General features: G+C 41.7%; 1 long non-coding RNA gene across 1 annotated transcript in view; it reads left to right on the forward strand.

Moving 5' to 3' along the window:
* The first annotated feature begins 6 nt into the window (after nt 1-6).
* The window catches only part of LOC124507709 (uncharacterized), a 95,196-nt gene continuing 77,775 nt past the window's right edge, over nt 7-17,427 (forward strand). The window contains exons 1-2 of the long non-coding RNA XR_006961111.1: nt 7-93; nt 795-854. This is a non-coding gene — a long non-coding RNA (uncharacterized LOC124507709). The remainder of the gene's footprint in view (nt 94-794; nt 855-17,427) is intronic.

The raw sequence follows: 17,427 nt of genomic DNA on the forward strand, positions 1-17,427 counted from the left end.
CCTGCCCCAGGCCAGCCTCGCGGTGTCGGCCTTCCGCTCCCTCTGGCGGAGGCGAGGGGCCAGGCAGCGTTCGGAGCGAGACTGGAGACTCGGGTAGGCAGCCCCGCCGGGGAGCGAGCCGTGCCGCGGACCCGGGAGAGCGCGGGCCGAGGAGTCCGCGCCCCCGCCCAGGCCCCGCGCGCACTAGCGCTAGCTGCGCCTTTTGACAGGACTATTTATTTGTACTCCTCGGGACAAACCACCCGGGCAAAGAAGAGGGGGTGGGAAAGGGGGGCAAGAGGTGGGGCGGGGGCGTGGAAGGGGTGGGGACCGTTTGTCTGCGCTTAGGATCTGCTGTTGGGGGCAGGGAAGGGGAAGTCTCCGCTGAGCCGCGATTTGGTGCCCCGGGTCCGTGGGACCCTCAGATTGTCAGTGAGAGATGTGTGTCGGGCAAGTGAAGGAGGGGACCTTGTTCGTACCCACCCCACTTCCACGCCCAACTAGTCTTAGCGATGGCAGAGATTGCCAGACGCTTCGAAGCCCTAGGATCTCGACCTCTGCTTCTCTCCCGGGCTTTTCAGCGGAACTGTTTCCCAAGTTCATAACGCATCATGTAGGACTGCCTATTCTGGGCTTGCCCGACCACAGCTTAAGAGCAAAGCAAGCAAACAACACTGACAACAGTTAACCTCTCCCCTTTGCGTCCTCCTTTTCCCCTAACGTGGCTTTATGATTTACAAAGCACTTTTAGTACATCGGTTCGGTTCGTTCTATTTTCAAACATCTGTGACTTAAATGTTATCTCCACTTTGCAGAACTTCAAGCTAAGCCACAGAGATAGAGATTTAAGTAAAGGACCTCCAATCACCGGGCTGGTAAGTAGAATACGGACTGGAGATCTGTGTCTAGCATCCCCGGCCCCTCGGTCTTTAGTCGCTAACACGCCTCCCTCACCACACATCACAAGCCGTTATATCCATTATTTTCCACTGTCTTGAGAATTTCATGCTTCGTTTTGTTTGTAATACCACCATGCGTAAGATAGAAGCTCTTGCCCCAACTCTTTGCGTTGTAGTCTAGGGAATCGATTCCTATTTTAGATTGTGTATTGAAGAGCACACTCCTGGATGCAGAATGCTAAGTCAATGCAATCTCCAAAAAAAAAAAAAAAAAAAAAAGACAAAACAGCATCCAGAATTATGCCAACCAAAAATAAGCCCTCTGCCCACTCCCCTCCCCCAAAGGAAACAAAACAAAACCGTGGCCTCATTATTTTCTAACTCAAAGGACCTTTGCAGTAGGTGCTCTTGGAATGGGTACTTCACTTTGGAAGGAGGCACCTACGGCCAGGTACTGAGTGCCTGCTGTGGCCAGTCACTGGGCTGGGCGCCATACGACTGCCCACGGGAATTAAAAGAAAGCAACAAAACAACAAAATGGTTAAACCACTGCGAGGTTGGGGTATGGTAACTCCGTCTAGCAATGAGGAAATCGAGTCTTCAAACCGGAGTTAGGTGTTTACTTGTCCTTTCCCTGAAAGCTCACAGGCTCCCAAACGGAGCCAAGTGCGAGGAAAGAAATGTGCAGTCAGCCCAGGACAGAGTGGGCAGAAGCCATGGGGCCAGCCTCCCTCCACCAGCAACTCCGCAGAACAAATGCTCCCGGCTTCGTGCCTGAAGTGCCACAACAGGTGGCTGGCCTGGGCTGACTTCATCACTCAGGCATCGTCCACCTTCGTATCCCAGGCCAGGCCTCCCTGGTGGGGGATGTTTCACACAAGCCTTCCTGGTTGCCCTCATTTGTAGAGGTTTTCTCCCTATACATTTTGTCATTTTGTTAAGGGATGGGGCAGGGGCTCCTCTGGGGATCATTTGAATGAAAATATCGCTCATTTTCCGTTCTCTCTGGGCTGGGAAAAGGCAGAGAGTATCCACAGAATGTAGAGTTCTTCATAGGGGTGCTCGAACTTGAACTTGACTTTAGGTGCCCCAGGCCAAGGAGGGAAGAAAAAGTGAGAAGGGGGAGCGAAGGATGTAAAAAGGAGATCGTAAGCTAGATTTCTGCATCACCTATTGGTGACTTGAATCTATCAGTATAAATACATAGACTCACACATTAGAGGCAGGCATATAGGTTTTAAAAATCTGGATTGTTTATACAGGTGCAGAACAAAGTCTTTCTTTAGAAAAGATTAATGGTGGGCAAAGTGCTAGTTTTTCTCTAAACAGTCGCAAAAATCTGTACCCAGTCTCAAAGCTAAGCAGGTCATGGCCAGTTTCTCTTGCTTGTAGGAACTGACTGACCCCAAATGTTCCTGCTTATTTTTTTCATAGCTCTTTCCTGTTTCTCTTCTCTTCTTTGTGCCTCTTTATCTTTCCGTCTTTCCATTCTTTTTTCCTTCTTCTTTATCTCTCTTCCTTCTTCCCTCCCTTCCTGTGTTCTCTTTCAAGAAAGGCAGCTATTTTCATCTTCTTTCATTATTCCTTTCCCTCCTTTTCTTTCTAGTAATATTTTTCTTTTACTCTTTTTTTTTCAAGTTGCAGACTCCCAATAAAGATCAGGAAGTGTATCTTCAAATGCATTTCATATCAGTGTATAACTGCAGTTTGCTTTAAACATGTTTGTAATATATGACGTCTGTCACCCCTTTACACTTTGAATATGCTTTTACTTTCCCTTCTCTCTCAATACAGCAGCCCCGTGAGCTGAACAGTGCAAGTATAATTATCTCTTTTGAAAGCTCAGCTGTTCTAATCTTTTGGCAAGTTGTACACTGCAAATGAATCGCAAAGACTTTATTTTTGTATTTTAAAAAAAGCATATTGAAAATAATTCCTATCTGCCCATGCTTTGCAACATGTTTTCTTTAATTTTTTTTTAAAGTTTATTTATTTATTTTGAGAGACACAGAGAGAGTGCAAGTGGGGGAGGGGCAGGGAGAGAGGGAGAATCTGCTGCAGGCTCAACACAGAGCATCACCTGGGGCTGGAACTCATGAACCATGAGATCATGATCTCAGCTGAAATCAAGTCCAGTGCTTTTCCAACTGAGCCACCCAGGCACCCTGCTTTGCAACCTTTTAGATTTGTGGCCTGAATATACAGATGTTTATGGTATACATTAATCGTCTTGAAATTCTTTAAGATGTCCTTTTTAAGTAGGCAAGGGAGGCTGGGTGGGCTAAAAGTTACATTATAAAACAAACATTAACACATTTAATAATGTTTTCTAATCCTGGTTTTCCTGCTTATTGGCTGTATGACCTTTGGCAATTTCCTTTTTCTGAGGCCCAGTTTCCTGATCTATAAAATGAACTATCTGTCTCATAAGGGAGAGGAAGGGTATGAGCAAATGCCTGGGCCAGAGCCTGATACATGGAAGAAGTTCAATAAATGTGAGTTATTTTCATCATTATTAATTGCTTTGTCCAATGTCATATAGCTAATAAGTATCAGGTCAGGAACTGACCCAGGTTTTGTACTCCAGGACTTGTTCTGGGTTTTTGATGGCCCCAGGATGCCATTTGCTTTAACCGCAAGCTTCTAGGGTTTGAAGTACGTGATCCCATTTCCCATAGATCTTGTAGGAGACCTCACTGAGGGAAAATGGATGGGCCTACATTTCTTTCTCCAGGTTCTCTTCCCGTAAAGTCACAGCACTTCTCCAATCCCCACTCTCCTTATTTAAAAACTGGAATAACATTCCTAAATCAGAGTTATTGAAAGGCTTACATGAAATTGTGGCGTATGTGAAAGCACACTCAGATGTAACACGGAAAAGGCACTTAATATATGAAAATATTTTTAAATGCAATATTTAAATATTTTAAATGGTTTAAAACGTTAAAAATATCTAGGGGTGCTTTGGTGGCTCAGTTGGTTAAGCATCTACCTCTTGGTTTTGGTTCAGGTCCTGAGCTCATGGTCTTAAGATCGAGCCCTGTATAAGACTCCCTGCTGAGCTTGGAACCTGCTTGAGAATCTCTCTCTCCCTCTCTCCCTCCCTCTCTCTCTCGCTGCCCCTCTCCCACTCGTATGTACATGTGCATGAGCTCTCTCTCTCTCAAAATAAATATTTAAAAATGTATTAAAAATATCTAAAACTTAGGTTTTCTAAAAAGGTAGACCAAGGTAGGTTAATAATTAGAGACCACAGAAAATAGGCCGTTTATGGCCACTGCCCCTTCTAACTCTGTTGGAAGACTAGATGCGAAAGTCTGAATTTGGGCTGGTCAGGTGGGTTTAGGGTTTTGGGAGAGGAGCGGTTGCATCTACGTTCTGGGAACACCAGGCCAAAACATTAGTAAGTAAATGCTTAAGAAATGATTGCTGTGACAATGCATTTGAATGGAAAGAGCCCTCCCTACTGACCTTCCTGGTGGTATCTTCCTAAAGTCTCCTGATATTCTGAGCCATCCGGATGGCTGAAGAAATTGCCATATCTTTGATCTACAAAAACAGAGTCTCCAATTGGCCAATATGGAAGCCACTAGCCACAGAAAGCTATTGAGGGCTTGAGCTGTGGCTAGTCATGTACAGTAGAGTAAAACACACACCAGATATTGAAGACAAAATGAATAAGATCATGTAAAATACCTCATGAATATGTTTCCAAAATTATGTCTAACAATGATGGCATTTTGGATATATCGGGTTGAAAAAAATGTGATTAAAATAATTTTCACTTGTTTCTTTTTGGTTTTATAATGCAGCTACTAAACATTTCGATTTATATATGCGGCTCAGATTATTTTCTTTTGGATAATGTAGGGATTAACTATGCTACTATAGATGGAGTGTATAAGGTTCACTGTGAGACCAACTCCCACCTACTCAGGACACACACTCGTGGGAAAAAGCATGGTCATTCGGGAAGCACACATGACATCATGTATCTTGTCCCTCATCCCTGTCATCTCCCCCCTGTACCTCACCACGCGTCCTCAACCTCACATAATCCACCTGACCCTAGAACATGCTGAGAAACACTCTGCCCTACTATGTAACGGAAGCCTTAGCCCTGGAGAAGCATTGAGCTTGATCCCCCCCAGGCATAACGGACACTCTGCAGACATCAGCCAGAGCTCCATGGCCCAGTTCATTAGCCTTTCAGTGCTTAAGGAGCAGGACACCTAGGCCAGCGAGGTGAAAGATCTGGGGAACGCTGTGCACGGGTCACGTGGACTGCTAGTCACGTGGTGTGCCAGTCACATGGGGAGCAGGTCGGTTGGAGGCACAGTTAGGCCAGCCTCACCCCAGGCCCTGTCTCTTCTTTCTTCGACTACACGAAGCCACGTGCCCAGCTCTAGGTCCCCTGCGGCCTCCGTCCCCGGTCGTCCAGGATGTCCCCTCCACCCCTACTCCCAGCCCAGGAAGGAAAGGGACTCCTGACGTTTGGGCGCCACCAAGGAAGCGGCCAAGCACCTGTGGGAACACTCGGAATGGACAAGAGGAGTTCTCTGTCATCTACGACACAACCAGTCGTCCACTGCTGGCTTCTTTATCCAGAAGTTGTGCCAAGATTTTTGCTTCCTTGGAGCCCCAACAGGCCTCAGTGCGTAGACAGGCCAGTGCCTGGACACATCAGGTCTGCGGAGGCTCGAGGGCGAAAAAGTCTGAGTATGTTTCAGAGACCTGATTTTCTCTGCCATCAAGAGGGAAGGAAAAAATCTTCACTGACTGTCTTGACAAGTAAAAATGCAGGTGGCTTTGGGAAAAGATTTTTTTAAAGCAGTATCTGAGGATTGAAAGCGTAAACCCTTCTGCCCCTGGCATGCTGTGTATCTCCTGAAAATGACTTTGACTGCTCCACTAGCAGAGTGAAGCACACCAGCTCTCAGGAAGAAAAAGCCCTGCGGTGAAGGCCTCCGAAGGAGGCCTGTTTGAAGAATCTCTGGACCTCATTGATTTGGGGGCATTCTGAAAGGTGAGCTAGTCTGAGTGCAGTCTTATTTTTTAAAGAATCTCTTGGGGCGCCTGGGTGGGTCAGTCAGTGAAGCGTCCGACTTCGGCTCAGGTCATGATCTCCCCGTTCGTGGGTTTGAACCCCGCGTCGGGCTCTGTGCTGACAGCTCGGAGCCTGAAGCCTGCTTCGGATTCTGTGTCTCCCTCCCTCTCTGATCCTCCCCTGCTCATGCTCTGTCTGTCTGTCTCTCTCAAAAAATAAACATTAAAAAAATTTTTTTTAATCTCTTGAGACAGACTTCCACTTTTGGGCAGAAGCTAAGAAACTTCTGTGCCAGGAGACTTTTAGTGTTTATCGGCAGTACTTTGGAAGTGTGAAAATATTTCATTATCAAAACACCCCTTGAAATGTAGCACACTGCTCTGGTCTCCAATATGTGGTCCCAAGCCTTGTTAATTGTGGAGTTAACCTGGGAGAGAATGACATCCTGCCATGTGGCTCCTCCCCGAAAGAGCCCCCTTTGCTGTGGACTTAAGAAGGTTTCCGCATTCGTCAGCTGAGTGGTCTTGGGACACTTGCTCCCCTTGTTGGACTTGTTTCTCTGTGGATAGCCCACCTCCAGAGACTTCCCAGCATTCAGGCACCCCTGGACAATGTAGGGCATTGCACAAGGTTAGTTCTTGTGTTATTGTCTCCATCCTCTCTCCTAGGGTCCCATTCTTTTTGTACCCCCTGGAGCAAAAGAGTCATTCCCCTGCTGAGAGTTGCTTTCATTTTAGCAGCCCTCCAATCCTCCACGACCCCCGCCCCACCCAATGCCTCATCCCCTACAGAACACCCAAGTGAAAACTAAATGCCTCCTGGCGCCAGAAGGAAGTTCTCATGTAATAGATACTTTGTGGTGTCAGAGAGCAGGGATTCTGTGCACTTTGTCCACCAGGCCCTTAATCAGCTCTTCTGTAAAAGAGGGGCCTGGCTTATTTACATACAAACTTTGTTTCTCCAGGCCCAAGCCCCTCTGACCTCCAATTCTAAAATGAGCTCTCATAGATGATCAGAAAACAGGGAAGTGTTTTGGGAAATGTGCCCACTTTTTCTTGATTTTTCCCCCCTTTGGCTTATCTGTGCGGCTCTGCCCAATTAGCAAGGAAAATGAGCCAATTAACTTGCAGCGGGGGAGAAAAATCCACTCTGTTACATTCCTCTTAAGGTCTGATTCTCAAGCAGAGCTCCTTGAGGATGTTGCAAACAGAACTACCTAAGGAACCCTCACGCCTGGTTACATCGCCCTGCTCCCATCCCTTCTTAGACTGCCACATTCTGGCAGCTTCCTTTAGGGAAGAGAGGGGCAGAATTAAAAAACAAACACAACAACAACAACAAAAAAAACAACGAAAGACTTAACTGTAAACTCAATGAAGGCAGAGACTGTGTCTTGTTCATCTGGGTATCCTCAGTGACTAGCAGCTTAAGACGGCACTACCGAAATATGTGGTGATTGAAAACATTCACAAACACGTGAGCACAATCCAGCCTTCACCCATAATTAATGGAAGGTGCACACTCAACACGTAATTTGCCCTTCATTTAACCAACTCGGTTTATTCCTATGTACTCTACCCTACTGTCAATACTTACAGAGACCCAATTACATTTGTCACTAACTGAATGGACTTTTAAGAGTTATTTCCTGTTTTCAAATGTAGCTTATATATCCGTCTACTTTTCGTATGATATACTTGCCACAGTCCCAGGGTTCATTCCTACTAGCAGAAGGATTACATTTATTATGAACATCCCAGCAGCAAGATCTCTTCTTATAAAAATGAACTCTAGCTTTAAATACCATTTGTAACTTTTTATTCCTGATTGAAAAAAAAATCAGAATTTTTATAAAGTTGCAGAGGATCACAGACCTACAAAACCTCGGATTATGCTTTTTCTCATAGAATGAGGAGAGAATGGGACCCTTGAAAGTTTCATGGGTTAGCAGAGAAGGAGGACTCAGAAAGACAGGAATCTGTGAGGTGAGAGGAAAACCAAAAGTGAGTAGTGTCATTGAAAACAGGGGAGGAGTTTCAGGAAATCATGGGTGGGGACTTCCAGTTGAGATGCTATGGTAAGATCACGTTTTGAAGCTTCCCTTGTGCTCCAAACACATGGTAATAAGAGTTAAGATGTAAAAATAGAAAACTAAAAAGACATAGTCATGTTCAAAAGCAAGAAAAAGTATCTCTGTGCACCAGGACTGGAACAGAAACAGAATGTTGAGTAGGGTTGAAGTTCCTGGTGGGTCCTCAGCGTCTCCTTCAGGCAGGAGTACTCCAGAGTTGAGAACCTTTGCAGAGAAGAGGAGCCTAGCTGTCCCCTGTGAGGACGGAGACTCCCCTGGGTCACTCCTTAAATTAGGATGCTGGAACAAGGTGCTTGCAGCCGCTAAGGAAACACACAGAAGCAGGCCTAGCCAGTGTATTGGCTCTGCGACTGGGTCATTTTCAATTGTTTTAGTCTCTTAATTATGGGTCACATTTTTCTGCTTCTTCACATGCCTGGCAACTTTTGTTTGGGTGCCAGACATTATAAATGTTGTCTGTTGGGTTCTGGATAGCTCTGTATTCCTGTAAATACTGTTGATCTTTGCTCTGGGATTCAGTTAAGTTACTTGGAAATGGTGTAATCCTTTTTGGTTTTCCTTTGGAGGTTGGTAGAAGGAATCAGAGCAGGGCTCATTTAGGGCAAATCATTCCCCTACCAAGGTACAAGTCCTATGAACACTCAAACCAATGCCCTGTGAATTCTGAGATTTTCCAACCCAGCTGGAGCGGGTATTATTCCTGGCCCGGTGTGAGTACCTAGCACTGCTCCCTTTTATCTCTTTTGGTGGTTCTTCCTTCAGTCTCTGGTAGTTATTGATCAGCTGAACACCCCAGGGGGCCCTCTGCAGGTCTCTGAGTTCTGTCCCTGGGTAGCTCCCTGCTTTCTGGTACTCTGCTCTGTGAATTCTAACTGCCTTGTTCTCTGCAGTCTCTCAGCTCTGTCCTCTCCATTCAGGGAGTCTGCCTGGGTTCTCCCTTTCTGCTCCTTAGCTTGGAATGTTCTGTCATGGCAATAGCTGGAGAAACTATAGCAATTTTAGGGCTTGCATTATTTGTTTCCCTTCTCTTAGAGTCCACTAACCACTACCTCATGCCCAATGTTTTGAGAGTCTCTATTTCTTATATTTTGTTTGTTTTGTGGTTGTTTCAGGTGGAAAGGCAAGTCTTATCTATTTTGGCCACAACTGCAAGTCTTTGGACTTCTACCTTAGTGGGAAACTAATTTTTCCTTTTTTTTTAAGGATGAGAGTTGCTTAAACATGGTTGTATTTTGATGAAGAGATTAAAGATATTAAAAAATATGAGAAACAGAAAGGAATAGTGATGGGCTAACTTCTCAGAGGAGGTGGAAAGAATAGGGACAGGGGTTGGCTTTGAAAAACAAGAAATATACCTCTCTGCCTAAAATGAGATGAAAATAACGTGGGTTGCCAATGTAGATCAGCAGAGGTTTGTAACAGGAAGTTTGAGAGGTAAGCTCCCGATGGTCTCTGTTTTCTCAATAGAGTATAAATTCAGGTTACTGACTTCAGATAGGGGAGTAGGCATGAGGTATCCAGATTTTAAACAGTGAGAAATGTGAGAAGTAACCATTTTAGAGACTATAAGAAAGGTCTGATGAGGTGTAAGGAAAATTATTTGAAAGAAGTGTTAAGGGCTCTGATGAGGTTGACTGATTAGCATTTAGAGCCATTAACAACTGTGAAGTAATCTAGCATAGTGGCTGATACGTAGTGATTTTCAGTTAGAAATAGCTGAATCTTGATAGTAAGATTGCCTGTTTACATCCTTGGTAACAAGAACTGGCAAGAATGAGCCATTAGTGGGTGAGTTAGGTTTTGATGAAGTTAGAGAGGCAATTTAGGAACATGGTGTCTAGGGGAGACACTCACAGAGATTTAGATGAAGCCTGTATAGTTGGAGACCCCTGATATGCAAGAGAAAGACAAAACGAAGGCATACTTACATAGTACATATATATATTTTTTTATATATGTATATATATACATATATGTATATATACATGTATATATATACACATATACACACATACACATATATACATGTATATACACGTATATACACATATATACATGTATATACACATGTATACACATATACATATATATGTGTGTGTATATATATATGTGTGTATAATTTTATTTGGGGGTTAAGTGAAGAGGGAAGGATTTGGAGAGAGGCGGTAACACTATTTTGCACAAGACTTGAGGGTGCCATTGACATAGAGTACAGTGTGAAAGAATCGGTATATTTCTTCTTCTATTTTTTCCGTTGTGCTTTGTCTATATAAAAGACAAAAAATCTATAAATGCAGGCATACATGCATATATAAACACAAACTATTCTTCAGAAGTTAGGTTGCGAGTATTAGCAGATTTCTCTCAATACGTCCCACAGCCACCTAGGTCACAGCAAATAGTGGGTATTTTACATCAATACTAAGCCTCTGATTTCTTAATATTAGCCATAAGGTATGGACTGGCATGTGATGTATAATTTAATGGAGGGAAAAGGTGAAATAGGTCAGATTGTCTGTCCCGCCATGGACCTTATTTTCTTATTCTGCATACTAAATTTCAGTATCTCCTCACATTTTACAGTAAACGTATTGAGGTTAACAGAGGCAAAGTCCTTTGCTGAGAATCATGGAGATAGTTGAAGGGGAATTCAGAGTCCCGGGATAGGAGTCTAGCACTCTTGTTACCATATCATGCCCATGATGGCTAATTTTATGTGTCAGTTTGGCTATGATACAATATCCAGATATTTGGCCAGACATTATTCTAGATGTTTTCATGAAGGTGTGTTGTTGTTGTTGTTTTTGTTGTTGTTGTTTGTTTTGGTTTTTTTTTTAGATGAGCTTAGCATTTAAATCAGTAGATTTTGATTAAAACAGATTGTCCGCTGTAATGTGAGTGGGCCTTATCCAATCGGTTGACTATCTTAATAGAAAAAGACTGACCTCCCCAGAGGAAGTGTAAATTCTGCCAGGAGACTGCCTTCAGACTTGAACTGAACTCCTTCCCTCCATCTCTAGCCTGCTGGCCTACCCTGTATCTACTGTTCTTGGACAAAGTATGCTAGTCCTACACAATTTAGTAAGCAGGATAATATGTAATGCTATGCACTCTGTGCTTAAATTGAGAAAATTAAAATTATGAAGGGATATTGAATCTCATAGTTCTTGAAATTTAGTCCTTATTTTCAATGGCATGGAAAAATTATTCTATCCAGGGAGGAAAATGTTCCAAGTAACTATAAAATATCAAAACATTGACTTTTCATATTTCTTTTAATATTATTATGCTACTTTGTCAAAAAATATAAATTTTAATTAGAAATTTTTCTTCATGTCGCTTGGATGGATATAGCCATCTTTTCTTTTAATAGAATTATCATTTTCAAATCACAAAATTCACCCTTTACAAATATGCAGTTCATTGGTTTTTAGTCTATTAACAGGTTGTACAACCATTATCATTATGTATTTCCCAGACATTTATGTCATCCCAAAATGAACTCCTATACCAATTAGCAGTCAGTCCATACCTCTTGGAAACGACTAATCTTTCTGTTTCTGTGTGTTTGTCTATTCTGGACACTATTACATAAATGGAATCATCTAATTGCATTTATAGGCCATTCATATTATAAGTCACAGACCTTTTGTGCCTGATTTACTTCACTAAATATGATGGGTTTTTTTTCAAGGCTTACCCATGCTTTTCATGTAATAGCACTTCATTTTTATATGGCTAGATAATATTCCATTGTTTTTACATACCAAATTTTGTTTATCCATTCATCAATTGATGGATGTTTGGTTTGTTTCCACTTTTTGGCTATTGGGAATAATGATGTTATGAATATTTGTATACGGTGTTTTGTAGAACATATGTTTTCAAGTTTCTTGGGTATATATCTAGGAATGGAAATGCTGAGTCGTATAGTAAGCTTATATTTAACTTTTTCAGAATCTATCAAAATATTTTCCAAGGCAGGTATACCATTTTATATTTACAGAAGCAATGTAGAAAGTTTCCAATTTCTCTCCATTCTCACTAGTACTTTTTATTGTTTTTTGTTTGTTTGTTTTGATTATAGTCCTCCTAGTGAGTATGAAGTGATGATGTTTCATTGTGCTTTGAGTTGCATTTTCCTAATACCTAGTGATGTTCAACATCTTTTTGTGTCCTTGTTGACCATTTGTGTATTTTCGGAGAAATGTCTATTCCAGTTCTTTGTCCAGTTTTAAATTGGATTGTTTGTCTTCTTGTTGTTGAATTGTAAGTATGCTTTATTTATTCTGGATAAATACATGATTTGCAAATATTTTCTCCTGTTCTGTGCGTTGTCTTTTCGTGTGATTCTTTCCTTTAAAGCACAAGAGTTTTTGACTGTGACCAAGTCTAATTATCTGGTATTTTCTTTGATTGTTTAGGTTTTGGGTATTATGTCTAGGAAATGATTGTCTAATCTATGGTCACAAAGATTCACTTCTGTGTCAGCAGTGATGTTCTCCCTTTAATTCCTGATTTTAGTAATTTGAGTGCCATATCTTCATTTTGGTCATTCTAGTTAAATGTTTAATTAAGTTGACTATTCTTTATTTCTTATTCTCAGTTTTATTTATTTCTGCAGTAATCATTGTTTTGTCCCTTTTGCTTATATTTGGTATGGTTTATTACTCTTTTCTAGTTTCTTAAGGTAGAAGGTTAGGTTATTGGTTTGAAGTCTTTTTTTATTCTTCTTTAATATAGGCATTTATTATAAGCATGGTAGATAATTTTATGTGTCAGTTTAGACTAAAGGGTGCTCAGATAGCTGGGAAAACATTTTTTCTGGATGTTTCTGGGAAGGTGTCTCCCGAAGATTAATATTTGAATCAGTAGAGTGCATTAAAAAATACTGCCTTTACCAACGTAGACGGGTGTCATCCAATTCCTTGAGGATGTGAACGGAACAAAAAGGTGGAGTAAGGGCAAGTTCACTCTCTCTGCTTGAGTTGAGGTATCTGTCTTCTGCCTTTGGACATCAGCTGGGCTATTTCTTAGGCCTTCAGACTCAATCTGAATCACACAACCAACTTTTCTGGTTCTCTAGCTTCAGATGGCAGATTTGGGGACTTCGCAGCCTCCCTAATCTTATAAACCAATTCCTATAATAAATCTTCTCTTATATATATATATACACTATTGATTTTGTTTCTCTGGAGAATCCTGACTAATACAACAGCTATAAATTTCCCTCAAGCACTGTTTGTGTTGTATTCCTTAAGTTTGGTTTGTTGTGTCTTTAGTTTTTTTCATAAGTATTTTTATTTTTTTATTTTTTATTTTTTTTTAATTTTTTTTCAACGTTTATTTATTTTTGGGACACAGAGAGACAGAGCATGAACGGGCGAGGGGCAGAGAGAGAGGGAGACACAGAATCGGAAACAGGCTCCAGGCTCTGAGCCATCAGCCCAGAGCCTGACGCGGGGCTCGAACTCACGGACTGCGAGATCGCGACCTGGCTGAAGTCGGACGCTTAACCGACTGCGCCACCCAGGCACCCCTCATAAGTATTTTTAATGTGTTGTATGTATCACACCATACCTAAGTATAACATTTTCTTTTCAGAGTATTTTCTGATTTCCTTTGTGATTTCTTCTTTGACTCTTTTTTTTTTAAAGGAGTGTTGCTTACTTTCCACATATTTTTGAATTCCCAAATGTCCTTCTATTACTGGACAAATACTTTGTATTATTTCAATCCTTTTAAATTTATTGAGACTTCTTTCACGATGTAACATACATTCTATCCTGGGGAATGTTCCACGTGCACTTGAGAAGAATGTGTATTCCACTGCTGTTACACGCAGAGTTCTATAGATATCTGTAAGGGCTACGTGGTTTATAGTATTGGTCAAGTATTCTGTGTCTTTGTTGACTTTCTTTCTAGTTCTGTCCATTACTGCAAATGAGGTATTGAAGTTCCAACTTCAATTATTGTTGAATTTGCTAATTATTCCTTTACTTCTTAGAAATTCTGTTTCGTGTGTTTTGGGGCCCTGTTGTTAGGTTCTTCTGGCTGCTCAAATATCCCGTTGAAACCCCTTTAGTGAACTTTTCATTAAGTTTAGATATTTTTCAATTCCAGAATATCTTTTGGGTTCTTTTTAGAATTTTTTTAGTCCTTAGACATGGTTTTCTTTTAAAAGCGCTTTGCACATATTTAAAATAGCTAATTTAGGGGCACCTGGGTGGCTCAGTTTGTTAAGCATCTGACTTCAGCTCAGGTCATGATATCGCAGTTCGTGAGTTCGAGCCCCGCATCAGGCTCTGTGCTGACAGCTCAGAGCCTAGAGCCTGCTTCGGATTCTGTGTCTCCCTCTCTCTCTGCCCCTCTCATACTTGCACTCTGTCTCTCTCCCTCTCAAAAATAAATAAACATTAAGAAAATAAAAATAAAATAAAATGGCTAATTTAAAGTACACGTATAGTAAATTCAGTGTCTGGACTTCCTTAGGGATAGTTTCCTATTGGTTGCTTTTCTCCTCCCCCTGAATGGGCCATACTTTTATTGTTTGTTTGCATGCCTCATGATTTCTTTGTAGATAACTGGATGTTCAAAATAATATAATGTGGCAATTCTGGAAATCAAATTCGTCCTCCTTCCCAGGGTTTGCTGTTGTGTGTTGATGTTTCTGTTTAATGACTTTTCTGCATCAATTCTGTGAAGTCCGTACTCTATGTCAGGTGTGGCCACCGAAGTTTTTACTTGGTTAGCATAGTGGTCCACTAATGATTGGACAGAGGTTTCCTTAAATTTCTGAACTGCTAAATCTCCCAGTCTTCGCTGAGGGGCTTTCTCCGTGTGTTGGGGCACTACTTCAATGCTTGGCCAAATAATTTACAATTTTGCCTTAGCCTTCACTTCCTGCTTGCACAGAACCTCAAGGTCAGCCAGAGGTGAGAGTTTAGGGCCTTTCAGGTCTTTCTTAATCATATGCACAGTTCTGGGAAGGTGCACAGACCTACCTGCGTTTGTGACTTTCTCAATCCCCAGGAGCATCTCAGAGCTTTTCAAAGCCTCTATGGAATTCTCATTCCCCAGAGTTTTCCTTTTAAAGTTTTGGTTAGCCTATTATTTCCCCCAACCGTTATTTACCTCTTTAGGCTGCTTCAAAGTTAAACAATTGCCTATAATGGCTTCTGATAATGTGCCTGGGGAATAGATTTTTTTTGCACTGAATGAGCTCTGAGTCAGGTTAAATAAAGACATCTTTACGAGTAGGGTCTTCCAGGAACTAACAGGTCAAATAATGACAATTCTCTTGGAATGAACTTTCATAGGAGTGCCATTTTCTACCTTCCAGTGGCTTCAAGGCTGCTGGGTTTCACTGTGATTTTGAGCTGTCCATTTTCAAGGCTACTGTGGCGTCAGAGAGGAGGTATGGGAATAGGGTAAGTTAAAATGCCACAAATCACACAGTCCTTTCCAAGATTCAGATGTTTTTCTTAAAAATAAAAAATACTACCCAGGTTGCTGGAAGCCTTTGGTTAATTTCTAGCATTCTGAAGATATTGATTCTGACAATTTTGGTGAGTTTTCTTATTGCTTTTATGGAGAAAAGACTTTTTGGAGGTCCTTAATCTGCCATTTTTGCTGACATCATCCCCTTTCCCACTGAATCTTGATATATATTATGTATGTCATTAGATCCAATCATAAGGGCAATAAATTAAGTGCCAATTCTCCTGTTCACCTGTAGGAAGGAGAATGTTAAGAGGTCCCCCATATGTTGAGGAATTCATGTTCAGTCTTTTCTGAAGTTTTTAACTTCCCTTGATGCAAGAATCAGGCAGAACCAAGGAACAGCTAGCTGCAGGGATTCGAAATGCTTGTTTAACACATTCTCATAGGTAAACACTCTCCTGTGCATTTGTGTTTTAGCCTCTTCATCTTCTGAATAGCTTGTCTGCAGTGAGACTTTTCCTGGCGGGGGCTGAAACATTCTCTTGAGAGAAGTGGGTGTAGGAACAGCTGCGACTCAAAGGCTTTCCCTCCAGATACGAGAGGAAAAGCTACTTAGAGGAAGAGGTGGGCTTAACTATTTGCATCTATGCTTATACAACTTGATATTCTCTGATACTTTTACAAAACAGTCCCTAGGTGAATAAAAATAAACAAAAAGTATTTAGCTTCTTTTATTCTTATCTCCCAGCTATGTTCACGTACAAGCACAAGTCTGTCGCTACTCCCGAGCGGTGGCGATTCTGGAAATCAGTAGTCATTCCAACTCTGGAAATGACAATAGTCATTTAACATGTATTCAATCAATACATTCTGTGATGAGCCCAGTTAAATGAAGTTCATTCTTTCAGCAAAGACATGGTGAGCATCTACTACGGACTAGGCATGTGATTACATTTGGCCATCATTCTCCAAGAATTCCAGAATTCTATTTCTTCTATATCTGGTTGCAAACCATGAACTATAGAATTGACTGTATTTTTACTGCCCCTTCTTTTAGTATAAACACAGCACAAAGTGATCCAATGTCACACAAAATATTCAAGATTGTTGTGTTTCCTTCTCTCATGCACAGACGCATGCACACGCACACATGTGTGCATGTACCCACACACAAAGCGAAATAGAAAAACTACCTATAAAACCAAGGGATGTTAAGTGAAAATAGTTTCTTAACCTCATACCACTTCCTAGTATGAGACAAGGAATACTAGAGAACGGGTCATCAGTTAGTTCTTTTTTCCGCTGGTGTTGCTCAACATGCAGAGACATACTTCGATATTAATTTGAGACAATGAGATTGTGGGAAAATTTTCCTCTTGAAGGATTCCACCTCTACACCAAATATGTTCGGGGTACCATTTCCAAAGAGATCTCATTACTTTGTCTGGTTTAGTATTCGGAGCGGTGAGATTGCCAAGGCTTTCCTGTTTACTGGCTGTCACCTTGTGTCCTCTCTGTCCACAAGCAGACACAGTTTGCATGTGGCTTGATATTCCCAGTTATGTGGGGGAGGGTGGGAACACTGACAGCTGTCAGAACGGCTGTGGTGGTGGACGGCTGGATGCAGGTGCATATGCTGCCTCAATTTGACAGGCTTTCAGGCTTGCATTATCTCTAGTGATATCCAATATCCTATCCAATAATGTCCTTAAAAACAACAGAAGCAGCACACTTACGCGTATTCACCAGGGCGTAGAGTTCCAGAACGTTCACTCAGATCTGCACGGATAAAACATCTGCAATGTGTTATTTTTGTGATCTGCCTGGTCACAGTGTCACAGTAGCTTAGAAATTAAATCATGCACCTGACATTATGATACTTTGTTATCTGAACGATTTTCTTTTTGCCTACATCCTCTGTAGTACATAAGGATTCGACCTCTTAAGGTTTTATAACAGTTCCTTGC

This window comes from Lynx rufus, unplaced genomic scaffold, assembly GCF_022079265.1.
Source record: "Lynx rufus isolate CCGP_SWC_20201006 ecotype Redwood Valley unplaced genomic scaffold, mLynRuf1.p SCAF_12, whole genome shotgun sequence".
NCBI lineage: Eukaryota > Metazoa > Chordata > Mammalia > Carnivora > Felidae > Lynx > Lynx rufus.